Source organism: Bos taurus, chromosome 11 (genome assembly GCF_002263795.3).
Source record: "Bos taurus isolate L1 Dominette 01449 registration number 42190680 breed Hereford chromosome 11, ARS-UCD2.0, whole genome shotgun sequence".
NCBI classification, from domain to species: Eukaryota; Metazoa; Chordata; class Mammalia; order Artiodactyla; family Bovidae; genus Bos; species Bos taurus.
The window spans coordinates 58827041-58844307 of NC_037338.1; the positions used below are offsets into that span (position 1 = coordinate 58827041).

The following is a 17267-nucleotide window of genomic DNA, read 5'->3' on the forward strand; positions in this document are numbered from 1 at the left end:
CAGATAGCATACACTATATGTGGAATAGCAAACAATTATTCAATTAGTAAATAGTGGCTTGTTTGGAGGGAAATGAGGAGGAAATGACCTTTGAATATTAATTTACATCTCATATGAAAAGACATAATGAAAATCAGTTTATCAAATATAGGTAACTTTGATTCCTTATTATAGTAAAAAATTAGAATTTACCTAATATTCAGAGAATTAAGAATGCACTTGGCAAAACATGTTCACATAAATTAAATATTTTAACTTAGCATTTAGAAGAATGACGAGAGTAAGTAATGTTAGAAAAGAGAAGGGTTAATAAATGCAATCTTTTTCTGTTTGACAAGATGTTGGAGTAACAAAAGCAGATGTAAAGCTTAAAGACAGTCTTATATATTTTTTCTGAACCTAAATACATGGAATTTATCTTTTGAGTGGGCAGGAGAGTACACATTAATGGATACCAGTGAGACACTTTTCTTGCCCTACTTGTAACAAGACTCAAGTGTGACCTGAATGGCTCCCTAGTGCTTGGATTTATATTCTTCTCAGAGGCATCGGATATTGTATTTCACTACAAAGAGCTAAAAACATTGCAATCATTATTTATAAATCTTTTAGAAAAATGTATTTTCTTAGCAGCAACTATGGCAACAGGGAACTCAAAATGACACTAGAAAAGAATTGAGCTCAGTTGCAGTGGGTAATACACACAAGATTTATATTTTAACATCATCTATATTTTAAAACTGGAAAAATCAAAACAAGCATTCACTATATACAATTATTTTCTGTATTTAATCACTCAGCTCCATCTAAGTAACATTTCAAGGTTGCAATTAAAGTACATTTATTTGTCATGAAAAATTTATAGACATAAAATAACTGTAGGTGATAAAAATCATCTTATTTTTAGGGTATAATCAACTTTATATATTTGTAATAATACTAGGATTCCTAGCCATAGTATAGTTATACTATAAACCATACTTATATTACTGCCACTTGTTACAAATTTAGCTAACTGTTTATAGAACTGGAAATATTGTCATTTTTTCTGTTTAATTTAAAGCAAATGTGATTATTTTATATATTATTTTAAGAATATATCTTGAGTATCTTCTTATATGAGATATAAAAGTAGCTTATTTCTCAGTAATTGTTTTCTCCCTATAAAAAAATAAAAACATTTTCCCGAAAAAAAGAGCTTATCTTCTTTTAATCAAAAAGCTTTCTGCTACTTATAATTTTTCCTATTAAAACATATATTTTTCCTTAAACTATAAAAGAGATATGAGGTTGTGTGTTGATCAGTACTTTACATTCTGTGTTGACAGTTTCAGCAAATTCCTCTTTTCCAATAATATTGATAAAATAACAAATTCAATTATATGAGTTTACCATCATTAGATTAATTGCTAGGGCGATCATAACAACTACCACAGATTGGGTGACTTAAACCACAGAAATTTATTTTCTAAGAGTTCTGGATGCTAGAAGTTCAAGATGTTGGCAGAATTGGTTCTTTCTGAGTGCTCTGATGGGGGTAGAGCCTGTTCCAGGTCCCTTTTTGTTTCATAAACTGAAAGCTGGAATCAGCACAGAAGAGAAAGTTCAGTGCCCCCAAGTCTTCATCACAGCTCCATTAGGTAATGAATATAAAGTCCACTAGTATCCTGGCATTCTGTCATTAATAAATCTTGCTGCTTTTCCCCCCTACATATTTCTTTCACTTCTTTCTGGACAGTCTCTTCACACATATTGCCTTAAGGGGGTTACAGAAACTCTTTTCCATCTTTTACTGTTTTAAAAATGCCTCTCTTACATGAGTTTTACATCACAGTATATAAATAGAAGAGACAGTTTGACCTATTTAGATGTATTAAAAGTTTGGTAAGATGTAATGAGACTGATTATTTTACTTACAGAGAGCAGTCCAGTTATTCTCTGGTCACCACATTTCACTGTATACCTGATGAATTTAATGCCTTCTGTCTAGCAGTTCTATCTATACAGTGAGAAATAGCGAAAAGAGAAAACCACAAACAGGCTTTAGTAGGTTGATCTTAGGGACTCTCCTCATGTATGAACTAGTTAGTGCTTACTTCTCTTTTTCTGCACTTTGGGATGAGGGATTAAATAAGCCTGGTTTGTTCCTTGGTCTATTTATACCTAGGGGCTCTTCTACTAAGTTTGGCTACAGTCTTTTTAAGAGACCCCTATATGTTATCTGTGAATGCAATCATATCGAAGACTCTCAGACCATTTTGGCCTTATAACAGAATCAGATAATGGAACTTTAAAATAAATTAATAATAATGTAGCCCTTGTAGTGAACCCCTTGTTCTTAGTTCATTAATTTTAAGTTCTCCGAGTTATCTAAACTAACAATCCCTTCTGATTACAATGTACTTTAGAGCCAGACAACTAGAGCCAGACATCCTGGAATGCAAAGTCAAGTGGGCCTTAGGAAGCATCACTATGAACAAAGCTAGTGGAGGTGATGGAATTCCAGCTGAGCTATTTCAAATACTAAAAGATGATGCTGTTAAAGTGCTGCTCTCAATATGCCATCAAATTTGAAAACTCTGCAGTGGTCACAGGACTGGAAAAGGTCAGTTTTCATTCCAATCACAAAAAAGGGCAATGACAAAGAATATTCAAACTACCATACAATTGCCCTAATTTCACATGCTAGCAAAATAATGCTTAAAATCCTTCAAGCTAGGCTTCAACAGTATGTGAACTGGAGAACTTCTGGATGTACAAGCTGGATTTAAAACAGCAAAGGAACCAGCAATCAAATTGCCAACATCCAATGTATCATGGAGAAAGCAAAAGAATTCCGGAAAAATATCTACTTCTGCTTCATTGACTATGCTAAAACCTTTGAAACTGTGGATCACAACAAACTGTGGAAAATTCTTAGAGACAGAAATACCAGGTGAACTTACCTGCTTCCTGAGAAACTTGTATGCAAATCAAGAAACAACATTTAAAACAAACATGAAACAAAAGATTGGTACAAAATGGGAAAGGAGTACATCAAGACTGTATATTGTTACCTTCCTTACTTAACTTATATGCGGAGTACATCATGCAAAATGTCAGGCTGAGTGAATCACAAACTGGAATCAAGATTGCTGAGAGAAATATCAATAACCTCAGATATGCAGATGACACCACCCTTATGGCAGAAAGTGAAGAGGAGCTAAAGAGCCTCTTGATGAAAGTGAAAGAGGAGAGTGAAAAAGTTGGCTTAAAACTCAACATTCAAAAACAAAGATCATGGTATCTGGTCTCATCACTACATGGCAAATAGATGGAGAAACAATGGAAACAGTGAGAGACTTTATTTTCTGGGGCTCCAAAATCTCTGCAGATGGTGACTGCAGCCATGAAATTTAAAGATTATTGCTCCTTGGAAGAAATGCTATGACAAGCCTAGACAGCATATTAAAAAGCAGAGACATTACTTTGTCAACAAATGTCTATATAGTCAAACCTATGTTTTTCTAGTAGTCATGTATGTATTTGAGACCTGGACAATAAAAAGGCTGAGTGCTAAAGAAGTGATTCTTTCAAACTGTAGTGCTAGAAAAGACTCTTGAGAGTCCCTTGGACAGCAAGGAGATCAAACCAGTTAACCCTAAAGGAAATCAGTCTTGAACATTCATTGGAAGGACTGATGCTGAAGCTGAAACTCCAAACCTTTAGCCACCTGATGCGAAGAGGTGACTCACTGGAAAAGACTCTGATGCTGGGAAAGATTGAAAGTAAGACGGAAAGGGAATGACAGAGAATGAGACAATTGAATGGCGTCATCGACTCAATGTGAGTCTGAGCAGACTCCAGGAGATAAGGAAGGACAGGGAAGATTAGCATGCTGCAGTCCGTGGGGTCGCAAAGAGTCGGACATGACTGAGCGACTGAACAACAACTGTGCTACTTTAGGACTGACACAAGATCATGTGTTAAAGGCTTTACCACTTAGAAAGAAAATGAGCTGCTGATGCTTCTTCTTCTTTAAAAAAAAAAAAAAAACTATTATATCATTCCCCAAAGTAGGTGATATATTTAAATTTCTATTCTACAGAACCCTTGCATATTAAGTATGATGAATGAGCATGTGATCTTTGGGAAACTCACAAGAAGAGTAAATTCTTCCTTTGAGTAATCCAAGATCAATAGACAAGTGGACTGTCACCAGAAGTAATATCACCATGTGTTCCCTATGGATCCATTCTCAAAAGAGGATAATCTAATTAAGACAGACAAGTGGTTCTAAAAATTATTTCATAGGAGAACCACTAAAGGAAATTTTAAAATCAATTCCCAGATCTTACTCCAAACTTAATATCTTAAATGCTGGAATCCAAGAATAGCTATTTTCTGAAAATTCTAGAGGTAGTTTTTATGCAAAACCAGAGGTGAAAACCACTGTGATAGCTTATGGACCAAATAATGAACTAAGAATGCATTAAGTGGTCCTCTCTACAGTCTAATGTTATGAAGTTTGCAATTGATTAATTAATTTACATTCATCAGAAAGTGTCCTGCTGTTATCATTCCAGAGGAAAAATAAATTGAATAAAAATGTCATTAGCATATTCATTTTGAAGCAAAAAAATGGAATTTTGTTGGCACTTTAAATTATCTTGCTTTACTACTAATATTATTGTAATCTAATAGTGATAAGTACTTGCTGACGATTAAAGTCTATGAGAAGCACTTAGTATGGTTTCTAAAATGTATAGAAGATGATGCATAAAAAATTTATAAAAAATTTAAACATAAATGTTCAAAATGTATAAAAATATTTTCCTTTGAATGAATTAGAAGAAAATATTCAATCTAGCTGAAGTGCATATTAAGAAAACTAATATAGTAATAACCATTAAATTTTTAATATAACAGTCTACATGGTTGTAATAATACAGACAGGCTTTGTTGATAAGGAAAATATATATATTTATATAACAATTAAGTTTTCTTCATTACCACATTATGAATGGTGAGATATAATTACTTTCAACTTTAGAACAAAACAAAGATTCCTGAGATAAGCAATAGAGTCTTCAAAATTCAGTCTCATGACAAAAGGAATTGGAACATTACTTCTTTTTCATGTAGTAGCAGAATATTTGCTACTGAACCATCTATTTCTAAAATCGAGTCTGGAAAAATAAAATCCTATCCATATAAAACTATCTTATTATCTATTGTCTGAGGAAGTCTTACAAATAGCTGTGAAAAGAAGAGAAGTGAAAAGCAAAGGAGAAAAGGAAAGATATAAGCCTCTGAATGCAGAGTTCCAAAGAATAGCAAGAAGAGATAAGAAAGCCTTCCTCAGTGATCAGTGCAAAGAATAGAGGGGAAAACAGAACGGGAAAGACTAGAGATCTCTTCAAGAAAATTAGAGATACCAAGGGAACATTTCATGCAAAGATGGGCTTGATAGAGAACAGAAATGGTATGGACCTAACAGAAGCAGAAGATATTAAGAAGAGGTGGCAAGAATACACAGAAGAACTGTACAAAAAAGATCTTCACGGCCCAAATAATCACGATGGTGTGATCACTGACCTAGAGCCAGACATCCTGGAATGTGAAGTCAAGTGGGCCTTAGAAAGCATCACTACGAACAAAGCTAGTGGAGGTAATGGAATTCCAGTTGAGCTATTCCAAATCCTGAAAGATGATGCTGTGAAAGTGCTGCACTCAATATACCAGCAAATTTGGAAAACTCAGCAGTGGCCACAGGACTGGAAAAGGTCAGTTTTCATTCCAATCCCAAAGAAAGGCAATGCCAAAGAATGCTCAAACTACCCCACAATTGCACTCATCTCACATGCTAATAAAGTAATGCTCAAAATTCTCCAAGCCAGGCTTCAGCAATATGTGAACTGTGAACTTCCTGATGTTCAAGCTGGTTTTAGAAAAGGCAGAGGAACCAGAGATCAAATTGCCAACATCCGCTGGATCATCAAAAAGCAAGAGAGTTCCAGAAAAACATCTATTTCTGCTTTATTGACTATGCCAAAGCCTTTGACTGTGTGGCTCACAATAAACTGTGGAAAATTCTGAAAGAGATGGGAATATCAGAACACCTGATCTGCCTCTTGAGAAATCTGTATGCAGGTCAGGAAGCAACAGTTAGAACTGGACATGGAACAACAGACTGGTTCCAAACAGGAAAAGGAGTACGTCCAGGCTGTATATTGTCACCCTGTTTATTTAACTTATATGCAGAGTACATCATGAGAAACACTGGGCTAGAGGAAGCACAAGCTGGATTCAAGATTGCCAGGAGAAATATCAAGAACCTCAGATATGCAGATGACACCACCCTTATGGCAGAAAGTGAAGAAGAACTAAAAAGCCTCTTGATGAAAATGAAAGAGGAGAGTGAAAAAGTTGGCTTAAAGCTCAACATTCAGAAAACTATGATCATGGCATCTGGTCCATCACTTCATGGCAAATGGATGGGGAAACAGTGGAAACAATGTCAGACTTTATTTTGGGGGGCTCCAAAATCACTGCAGATGGTGATTGAAGCCATGAAATTAAAAGACACTTACTCCTTGGAAGGAAAGTTATGACCAACCTAGATAGCATATTCAAAAGCAGAGACATTACTTTGCCAACAAAAGTCCGTCTAGTCAAGGCTATGGTTTTTCCAGTGGTCATGTATGGATGTGAGAGTTGGACTGTGAAGAAAGCTGAGTGCCAAAGAATTGAAGCTTTTGAACTGTGGTGCTGGAGAAGACTCTTGAGAGTCCCTTGGTCTGCAACGAGATCCAACCAGTCCATCCTAAAGGATCAGTCCTGGGTGTTCATTGGAGGGACTGATGCTAAAGCTGAAACTCCAATACTTTGGCCACCTCATGCGAAGAGTTGACTCATTGGAAAAGACCCTGATGCCGGCAGGGATTGGGGGGCAGGAGGAGAAGGGGACGACAGATGAGATGGCTGGATGGCATCATCGACTCGATGGATGTGAGTTTGAGTGAACTCTGGGAGTTGGTGATGGACAGGGAGGCCTGGCGTGCTGCAATTCATGGGTTCGCAAAGAGTCGCAAATGACAGAGTGACTGAACTGAACTGAACTGATCTATTGTAAAACACATCGAGTCTCCCTGTGGAGATATTTATCCTCAGAGATGTTTATTCTTTAGATGTTCTCTACAGAAATGTAAAGAAGTATATCATTGTAATTTATTGAAAAGAAACACTTTAACTTTTCAACGGAAACATGTTGGCAGATACATGGAGACATAACACATTGTCACCAAGTGAGAGGACATGTTTTGATAGACTTTTTTTTGAGTTTGTTTGAGGCCCATGAAGTCTAATAGAGTACATGAAAGTGATGTCTTCAAGAAAATGTGGGATTATTTTATATCTAATTGTACAAATGATTATTCACAAGTCATTTTATTCAATCATAACTGTCATCATACCTTGAAGACTCGAGCTAAACTTTCAGTGATACTATTTGGTGAAAAATAGAAATATTTTAAACTTTGGTCAGATTCTTGAAGTACTTTTATATAGAAGGTAGAGGACAAAATAATTAAGAGTTGAGACAGTTCAGCATTACAGCCTATGGATTAGGGCTAAGTTCTACCAAAGTTCTGCCTAAAGATTAGATGGGCCATTCTGGGCTCATTTACTTAATATGTGGTTCAATTCTTCAACAATAATATAAAGTTTATAATAAATAGCACATAAGTTGTTGTTCGGTTGCTCAGTTGCTAAGTCATGTCTGACTCTTTGGGACCCTATGGCCTGCAGCAAACCAGATTTCCTTGTCCTAACTATCTCACAGAGTTTGCTCAAATATCGGTCCATGGAGTCAGTGATGCTATCTAACCACCTCTTCCTCTGTCACCCTCTTCTCCATTTGCCTTCAATTGTTCCAAACATGAGGGTCTTTTCCAATAAGTAGGCTCTTTGCATCAAGTGACCAAAGTATTGAAGCTTCAACTTCAGCTTCAGTCTTTTCGATGAATATTTAGGGTTGATTTCCTTTAGGATTGACTGGTTTGATCTCCTTGTTGTCTAAGGGATTCTCAAGGGTCTTGTCCAGCACCACAGTTCAAAAGCATCAATTCTTTGGTGCTCTGCCTTCTTTATGGTCCAACCCTCACATCCATACACTACTACTGGAAAAATCATAGTTTTGACTATAAGGTCCTTTCTCAGCAAAGTGATCTCTCTGCTCTTTAATACTCCAGGTGTCACTAGTGGTAAAGAATCTGCCTGCCAATGTAGGATACATAAAAGAAGTGGGTTTGATCCCTGAGTCAGGAAGATCTCCTCGATTAGGGCATGAAATCCACTCCAATATTCTTGCCTGGAAAATTCCATGGTCAGAGGAACCTGGCAGGCTATGGGTCTGTAGGGCTGCACAGAGTTTGACATGACTGAAGCAACGTAGCACACACTCATGCTAGGTTTGTCATAGCTTTTCTTCCAAGAAGCAAGAGTCTTTTAATTTCATGGCTGCAGTCATCAACCACAGTGATTTTAGAGCCCAAGAAAATGAAATCTTCCACTGTTTCCACTTTTTCTCATCTATTTGCCATGAAGTAATCAGGCTGGATGCCTTGATCTTAGTTTTCTGAATGTTGAGTTTTAAGCCAGCTTTTTCATTCATCTGTTTCACCTTCTTCAAGAGGCTCTTTAGTTCCTCTTTCTGTTCAGTTTAGTTCAGTCCAGTCACTCAGTCGTGTCCGACTCTTTGCGGCCCCATGAACTGCAGCAGCATGCCAGCCTTCCCTGTCCATCACCAACTCCTGGAGTCCACCCAAACCCATGTCCATTGAGTCAGTGATGCCATCCAACCATTTCATCCTCTGTCATTCCCTTCTTCTCCTGCCCTCAATCTTTACCAGCATCAGGGTCTTTTCCAATGAGTCAGCTCTTCACATCAGGTGGCCAAATTATTGGACTTTCTGTCATTAGAGTGGTATCATCTGCATATCTGAGGTTATTGATATTTTTCCTGGCAATTTTGATTCCAGCTCATGATCAGTCCAGTCTGGCATTTTGCATGATATACTCTGCATATAAGTTAAATACGAAAGGTAACAATATACAGCCTTGACATACTGCTTTCCTAATTTTGAACAGTCTGATGTTTCGTGTCTGGTTCTAAGTGCTGTTTTTTGACCTGTATACATGTTTCTCAGGAGATAGGTAGAGTTATGAATAAATTATAATAATTATACATACCACTTAGTACAGTGTCTAGCACAAAGGAATTGTGTAACCTAGGAGGACTCTGTGGGGCTCCTGGTCACAGAAGCCTTTTTTATCCCCGTTTCTGTAGGCAAGACTCCAGTCTTCATAACCTTCCCTGAGTTCCAAAGGACAGATTTTAACAGTTGCTAATCAAGGAAAAGAAGTAAGAAACCACCTGAGGCAAGATTACAAGAACCAGAGAAGTTCACCAAGATTAGGAGACCAACCACCTGAAACCTGGAACACACCCTAATCTTGTCAGCACACTCTCACCCTTGAACTATTGCTGTAAAATTCCTCACCATATCCTCCTCCCAGGTTGGGAGCGATGGATTTTTGAAGCAGGAGCCCACTTTGTCCTGCTTTGCCTGGCAAAACAATAATGCTATCCTTTTCTACTTCACCCAAAACTCTGTCTCCAAGATTTGATTTGGCAATGGTTTATACAAAGACTGAACTTTGGGCATCAAATGCTCAGTAATTGGTGGCTACTGTGGTGTATGTAAATCAAATACAATACACATGTGTATCATTTATTAACTACTCCACCTTATATAAGGATTTGAGAGCTATATTTAATGTACACATTCATATGTTCATTTCATGTTTATCAGTTATCTTATCTGACTGATTCAGATATCAATTGGCATTCTGTGATATCCTGTTTTCTACATCTTCATCTTTAAAACTAGCAATAATATTAAATTAAAAGAAACATGTAAACCGTGGTAAATATCCAGTTTAAGTAAACTGAAAAACATGTTAAACAACTCTAAATAGATAGACTTTTTCTTATCTTTTTCTTCTTTTAAACAGGATACATGCCTATACATGTAAGGCTTTGTCTTTTTTAAAGTTAATTGAATTTTTTGGTTTGTGTAAAGTTAACAGAGAAGATATAAACCTTTATAAAAAAATCATACTACACATTTTCAATATTCTCTGAAATAGACACTTTTTTGCAAGAGTACTTTTCTATTTAAATTTGCATATCCAAACAGGTTTTTAAGAAAATGGATGATTCTTAAGCTCTGAAATTGTATAACCATTGAATGTTGATAATTTCTGATTTTAAATTTATGCAATAAAGAAATTAAATTTGAAAAATATGTCATAGCTAGAGAAATAAACTATTGCTAAAATTAAGTAGATATTACTAGATAAAATATTACCACAAAATATTTCATAAATAAGAATGATATTTCATGAGGTTTTACCCTGAAATAGTGTATGTCTCAGAAAGCTTTTCTATGTCATTATGTCACATAGATTATATTAAGTAGTAATTACTGCTAACAAAGTGTAATATTGCAAAAATTACCACAGACATTCTTTTATGAACATAACTTTATAAAAAATAAGAAAGCTATTGCTAAAGCTATCAAAACAATCCCCTCTGAAATTTGAACTATAATTGCCATTTTTATTCTGTCCCGTGAGACACAGAGGAATTCAGGAGGCAGCTGACAATCCACACATGTAATTATGTTTCTCCCTATGTTTAAACTGTTAGGTAGAATTTTTGTTAATAAATCTTTAAACAAATAGTACCCCATTCCCTTCATCTTAAGCTTGGTTAGTCTGGGATCAAGAGAAATTCAAACACAGGGTAGAAATGGCATATTGTGTTTCTGTGCCCTCTACTCAAAACTTATTCTGTAACATCGAGGAGCTAAGGAATCACAAGAAATAAAGGATAGTTTAGACATTGCCTAGCAACACCTCATAAAATGAAAGATAGAAGACTCATCAGAAATGAGAACAGGTGAAATCATATAAAAACTATTTTAGACATACTGTCTAAGTCATCTAGGAGGAAAAAAGAGCTAAACAGAAATGGGCTCATTTTCTGTGCACCAGAGGAGCAATAGAGGAGGAGAGAGAAACAGACATACTCTTCTAGTCATCACTGCAAACTCACATCTTGGAAGTAAAATTTTAATCAGAAATCATAAAAAATGAATTCCAAATGTAAAGTAGTAAGATATAAATCTAATATAAAAACAAATAATTGTGCCAAAATAGTAATAGTTCTTGCTTCAATGTGGGGTCCATAGACCATTTCTAGTTCTTATCATTTTATGAAATAATAGCTAAATCTGTCCTTCATTTTAAAATTTAAAGGTTTTTATATTAAATATATGTTTCTTTGTAATCACTGAGCATATTGACTTTTTTTGCAAATGGCTCTCAATAGTATTAATAGTAAGATTCAAGATTTCCTCTAAGGCAGTTGTGATAGAATGCAAAAATAAATTGTGGAGAATTGAAATAGGAGGGAAGGGGATAGGGCACAAACTTTAAAAGACGACAACATAAATTGCTGTCATAAAAAGATGACAACATAAACTGATAAGAACAAAATAGGTCCAAGATAGGGAACTAGTCCATTTCCACTAGACCTTAAGTCTCAGTATACACACATTGTAACACATCAGCGAGCTAAATGGCACACCCACAGGCACCATGGCAGTTCTGAGGCCAACCATCAAAGACCAAAAAGTGGGAGGTGGTCCAGCTCCTGGAAATCCCCACCTGTTCCTCAAAATAGTTGGAATATTTATCTGACTTAGCCTATGAAATTACCCAGCCTATGAAAAGTAACCATGCCTTCTGAGGGACACTCTTGCATTCTAGGATGGCCACACCATCTGTGAAGTGTGTTTCTTTCTAAATAAATTCACTTCTTACCTGTCACTTTGGTTCTCACTGAATTCCTTCTGTGAAATGAATCAGGAAATTACTACCAGGCAGTTTTTAGGAAAGGGAAGAAACAGAGCCACTTTGTGTGGAGATAATATTAGGGTAATACAATCTGTCTTAATATAATCTAGCTTTTGGTTGAAACCACTATGCATGTCAGGAGTGAGAAGATAAAATGGGGAAACAAATCAGATCAGCAGTGTGAAGTGGCTAGCTTCTGAGTAGGTTAGGGTACATATGCTAAGATGTCATCCCATATAGTGCTAGTGGTAAAGAATTTGCCTGCCAATGCAGGGGACGAAAGAGATACGGGTTTGTTCCCTGGATCAGGAAGATCCGAAGATCCCCTGCAGTAATAAATGGCAATCCATTCCAGTATTCTTACCTGGAAAATTCCATGGACAGAAGAGCCTGGCAAGTGACAGTCCATGGCTGTCAGACATGGCTGAGCACAGCACCCAGCTGTCACTATTCAAGGTATGGCCAAAAAATAATAAGTTGCTTGCCTGTCAGTTAAGTAAACAAACAATGTTGCCTACCTTTCTGGTATAAAACATTTGCTGTCTTCCTTCAAGCCCTCAGACCCTGCAGCCACCCCCAGGTGTGCCCTAGGGGGAATTCAGGATAACACAGGAATCAACCAGAGATAGTTAAGGAAGAAGGTATTAGCCACTCAGTGTTTGACTCTTTGTGACATCATGAACTGAAGCCCACCAGGCTCCTCTGTCCATGGAATTCTCCAGGCAAGAATACTGGAGTAGATTGCCATTTCCTTCTCCAGAGGATGAAGTTCTCCCATACTGCAAGCAGACTCTTTACCAACTTAGCCATCAGGGAAGCTAATAGTTAAGATGCATATCAAAGGAATAATTTTCAATAAGTCATTCTTACATCTTCCCATGAAAAGAAAAGCACTAACATCATGAACTTGAGCTGTGTGTGTTTGTTGTCGGTTTTTGTAAATTAACAATGATGGTTTGATATTCAACCACATTTTTTTTTTCAGCAAAACTTCTGTATATCCTGACTTTTCCCTTACCTTTTCAGATCAGTTTCTCAGTGGTATCTGAGCAGCTGTCTTCTGGGCTGTAGTCTTCATTAACGTCTCCAAACAATATAAAAATTGCAACTTTTAAGTTGTTTGTGTGTGTATATATATATATATATATATATATATAACCCTTCCGTCCTGCCCCTTCTATAATTTACCTGCCCCAGGTAAATGTTTCTAAAATATAAAACTGAAAGTGTTAATCACCTGCTCAAAACTACAATGTCTTTTATTCTTCTCCTGATAAAGTGTAATTGTCACAGGGTTATTGGTAGATTTGGCTGAAACCAGAAAACTTTAAGGGCTTCCCTGGTGACTCAGATGGTAAAGAAACCACCTGCAATGTGGGAGACCTGGGTTCAATCCCTGGGTTGGGTAGATTGCCTGGAGGATGGCATGGCAATCCACACCAGTATACTTGCCTGGAGAATCCCCATGGACAGAGAAGACAGGCAGGCTACACTCCATGGAGTTACAAAGAGTCAGACATGACTGAGTAATTAAGCACATCAGAGATGGAAGTTGTAATTAACATTCCCAAGAAGACAAGGCCTTTTATATATCTTATTTTGACAGGGAAGAAATAAAAGTCATGAATTAGAACAAGCATGGCAATTGTCACTAGCAGGGTCTGACTGTGGCTCAGACTTTGTCACACACAGGTTAGTGTCCTGAATTCCATACCACTCGAACTTCAACACCTCTTTCCACAGTTCTGATCACATGATAAACACTCAACAAAGATCTGTTGAATGAGTGAAAGGAGTTCTCTGGAGAAGTGAATGAATTCAGGGGAAGAAATGAATGAAAAAAAAAAAAGTCAAATTAAAAGGTACTTGAGGCTTAGTATGAGTAGATGTCAGAGGGGAAACCTAGACGGATATAGCTCTTACCTCTCAGGTTTATTATAATGGCTACTGGACTAAGTGTACTAACACCACAACAACCAATAGTTGTGTTAATGTAGTAACAACCATGTACTGGGGAGCAGTATGATCACACATTAACTCAGCGCTTACCTGACATTGTCTCATTCATTCTTTAAGATAACCTTTGAAGAAATGTCACCATTGTGTCTATTTCACATATATGTACACTAAAGGTTCAGAGTGATTAATTACTATCCTATGTCATCACAATGAACAAAGCTAGTGGAGGTGATGGAATTCAGGTGAGCTATTTCAAATCCTGAAAGATGATGCTGTGAAAGTGCTACACTCAATATACCAGCAAATTTGGAAAACTCAGCAGTGGCCACAGGACTGGAAAAGGTCAGTTTTCATTCCAATCCCAAAGAAAGGCAATGCCAAAGAATGCTCAAACTACCACACAATTGCACTCATCTCACATGCTAGTAAAGTGATGCCCAAAATTCTCCAAGCCAGGCTTCAGCAATACGTGAACCGTGAACTTCCAGATGTTCAAGCTGGTTTTAGAAAAGGCAGAGGAACCAGAGATCAAATTGCCAACATGAGCTGGATAATGGAAAAAGCAAAAAAGTCCCAGAAAAGCACGTACTTCTGCTTTATTGACTATGTCAAAGCCTTTGACTGTGTGGGTCACAATAAACTGGAAAATTCTGAAAGAGATGGGAATACCAGACCACCTGACCTGCCTCTTGAGAAACAGATATGCAGGTCAGGAAGCAACAGTTAGAACTGGACATGGAACAACAGACTGGTTCCAAATAGTGAAAAGAGTACATCAAGGCTGTATACTGTCACCCTGCTTATTTAACTTCTATGCAGAGTACATCATGAGAAATTGTGGGTTGGAAGAAGCACAAGCTGGAATAAAGATTGCCAGGAGAAATATCAAGAACCTCAGATATGCAGATGATACCACCCTTATGGCAGAAAGTGAAGAGGAACTAAAGATCCTCTTGATGAAAGTGAAAGAGGAGAGTGAAAAAGTTGGCTTAAAGCTCAACATTCAGAAAACGAAGATCATGGCATCCGGTCCCATCACTTCATGGGAAATAGATGGGAAACAGTGGAAACAGTGTTAGACTTTATTTTTTTGGGTTCCAAAATCACTGCAGATGGTGACTGCAGCCATGAAATTAAAAGACACTTACTCCTTGGAAGGAAAGTTATGACCAACCTAGATAGCATATTGAAAAGCAGAGACACTACTTTGCCAACAAAGGTCCGTCTAGTCAAGGCTATGGTTTTTCCAGTGGTCATGTATGGATGTGCGAGTTGGACTGTGAAGAAAGCTGAGTGCCGAAGAATTGATGCTTTTGAACTGTGGTGTTGGAGAAGACTCTTGATAGTCCCTTGGACTGCAAGGAGATCCAACCAGTCCATCCTAAAGGAGATCAGTCCTGGGTGTTCTTTGGAAGGAAGGATGCTAAAGCTGAAACTCCAATACTTTGGCCACCTCATGCGAAGAGATGGCTCATTGGAAAAGACTCTGATGCTGGGAGGGATTGGGGGCAGGAGGAAAAGGGGACGACAGAGGATGAGATGGCTGGATGGCATCACCGACTCAATGTACATGAGTTTGAGTGAACTTCAGGAGTTGGTGATGGACAGGGAGACCTGGCGTGCTACGATTCATGGGGTCGCAAAGAGTCAGACACGACTGAGCGTTTGAACTGAACTAAACTGATATCATATTTAGTACATAGTGTGACAAGAAGAAAAAAAAGCTAAAATTATAAGTAAGGCCATATTTTGTAGTGACTTAGATAGTAATCCTAGTTTGGACTGTGAAAGCTATGAGACCTCCTTGGGTATTAATTCAACCATCTAAATAAAATTGTCAAATAAATGTTCACCTATATGAAATAAATAGTATGTGATGACTGGGAAAGATATCACTTAACACTTACTGCTATTGATGATGGTAACATTCACATGTGTGTAGACTGGGCTTCCATAGCGGCTCAGACAATAAAGAATCCTCCTGCAATGCAGGGGACATGATTTCAATCCCTGTGTAGGGAAGATCATTCCCTGGAGAAGGGAATGGCTACCCACTCCAACCACTCCATTATTCTTGCCTGGAGAATTCCATGTACAGAGTAGCCTGGTGGGTTGCAGTCCATGGGGGCTCAATGAGTCAGACTCAATGGAGAGATTAAAACTTTTACTTTTGTGTAGAGTAGGATTTTTATTGGTTCCACCATGTCTCATGAATCACACAGATTTTCCTTCCAGTCTTTTATATGCTTTCATTAATTTTCACTTGTTTTAGTTCACAAAATATATAAGGCTGCTTACAAGGCATTAAAAAATTAACAGGGAAAAGTCAACTGATGGAGAAGCAAAACTGTTCTTAATATTATGATGAGAAAATATTTCCTTCTGGATATAATTCATGTGTTTTCCCTGAGGGATCAGGAGCTAAATAAACTGAGAGCAAGTGACCAAGAGAAAGAATGAAGGGACACTATTGTGAGAAACATGAAAAATGGCAGAAGAGATGAATAATGTGGATTTTTCATATTTAAGAAAGATTTTCCTCAGATTTTAAACATTGAGATGTTAGTATTTCAGACAGAAATGGACAGAAAAAAAAAAATCTTATATATTCATTGCTTATGAAATTCAGTCAATATGCCTACTTTGGAGACAGTTAGGACTAAGTAGAAGCCCCAGAATCCAAGTTGTCAGTAGTAACTCAGATTAGCCTCCAAAGAGCAATTCCTAAAAACACAAACATGTAATCTTGATTCTGTATGTTTTATTATCAGCATGAGATAAAATAGCACTCTTTTTGTCAACTGTGCATTGGAAGACCATGGTTAAGATAAAGGTTAATCAGAGTTATGATAGTACCTCCAGTTCAGTTCAATCACTCAGTCATGTCCAACTCTTTGTGACACCATGGACTGCAGCACCCAGGCCTTCCCTGTCCATCACCGATTCCCAGAGCTTGCTTACACTCTTCTCCATTGAGTTGGTGATCCCATTCAACCATCTCATCCTCTGTCATCCCCTTAAATCTTTCCCAGCCTCAGGGTTTTTTTCAATGAGTCAGTTCTTTGATTAAAGTGGCAAAAGTACTGGAGTTTCAGCTTCAGCATCAATCCTTTTAATGAATATTCAGGACTGATTTCCTTTAGGAGTCCAAGGAACTCTCAAGAGTCTTCAACACCACAGTCCAAAAGCATCAATTCTTCAGTGCTCAGCTTTCTTTGTAGTCCAACTCTTACATCCATACATGACTACTGAAAAAACCATAGCTTTGACTAGATGGACCTTTGTTAGCAAAGTAATGTCTCTGCTTTTTAATATGCTGTCTAGGTTGGTCATAACTTTTCTTC

The 17267-nt window shown here is 37.3% G+C and overlaps 1 long non-coding RNA gene across 1 annotated transcript; it reads right to left on the reverse strand.

Moving 5' to 3' along the window:
• Positions 1–1315: 1315 nt before the first annotated feature.
• Positions 1316–12616, reverse strand: LOC132346516 (uncharacterized). The gene is made up of 3 exons (XR_009496339.1): positions 12483–12616; positions 1918–1999; positions 1316–1580 (listed from the first exon to the last, which is right to left on the reverse strand). It is a non-coding gene; the product is annotated as an uncharacterized lncRNA (long non-coding RNA).
• Positions 12617–17267: the final 4651 nt, after the last annotated feature.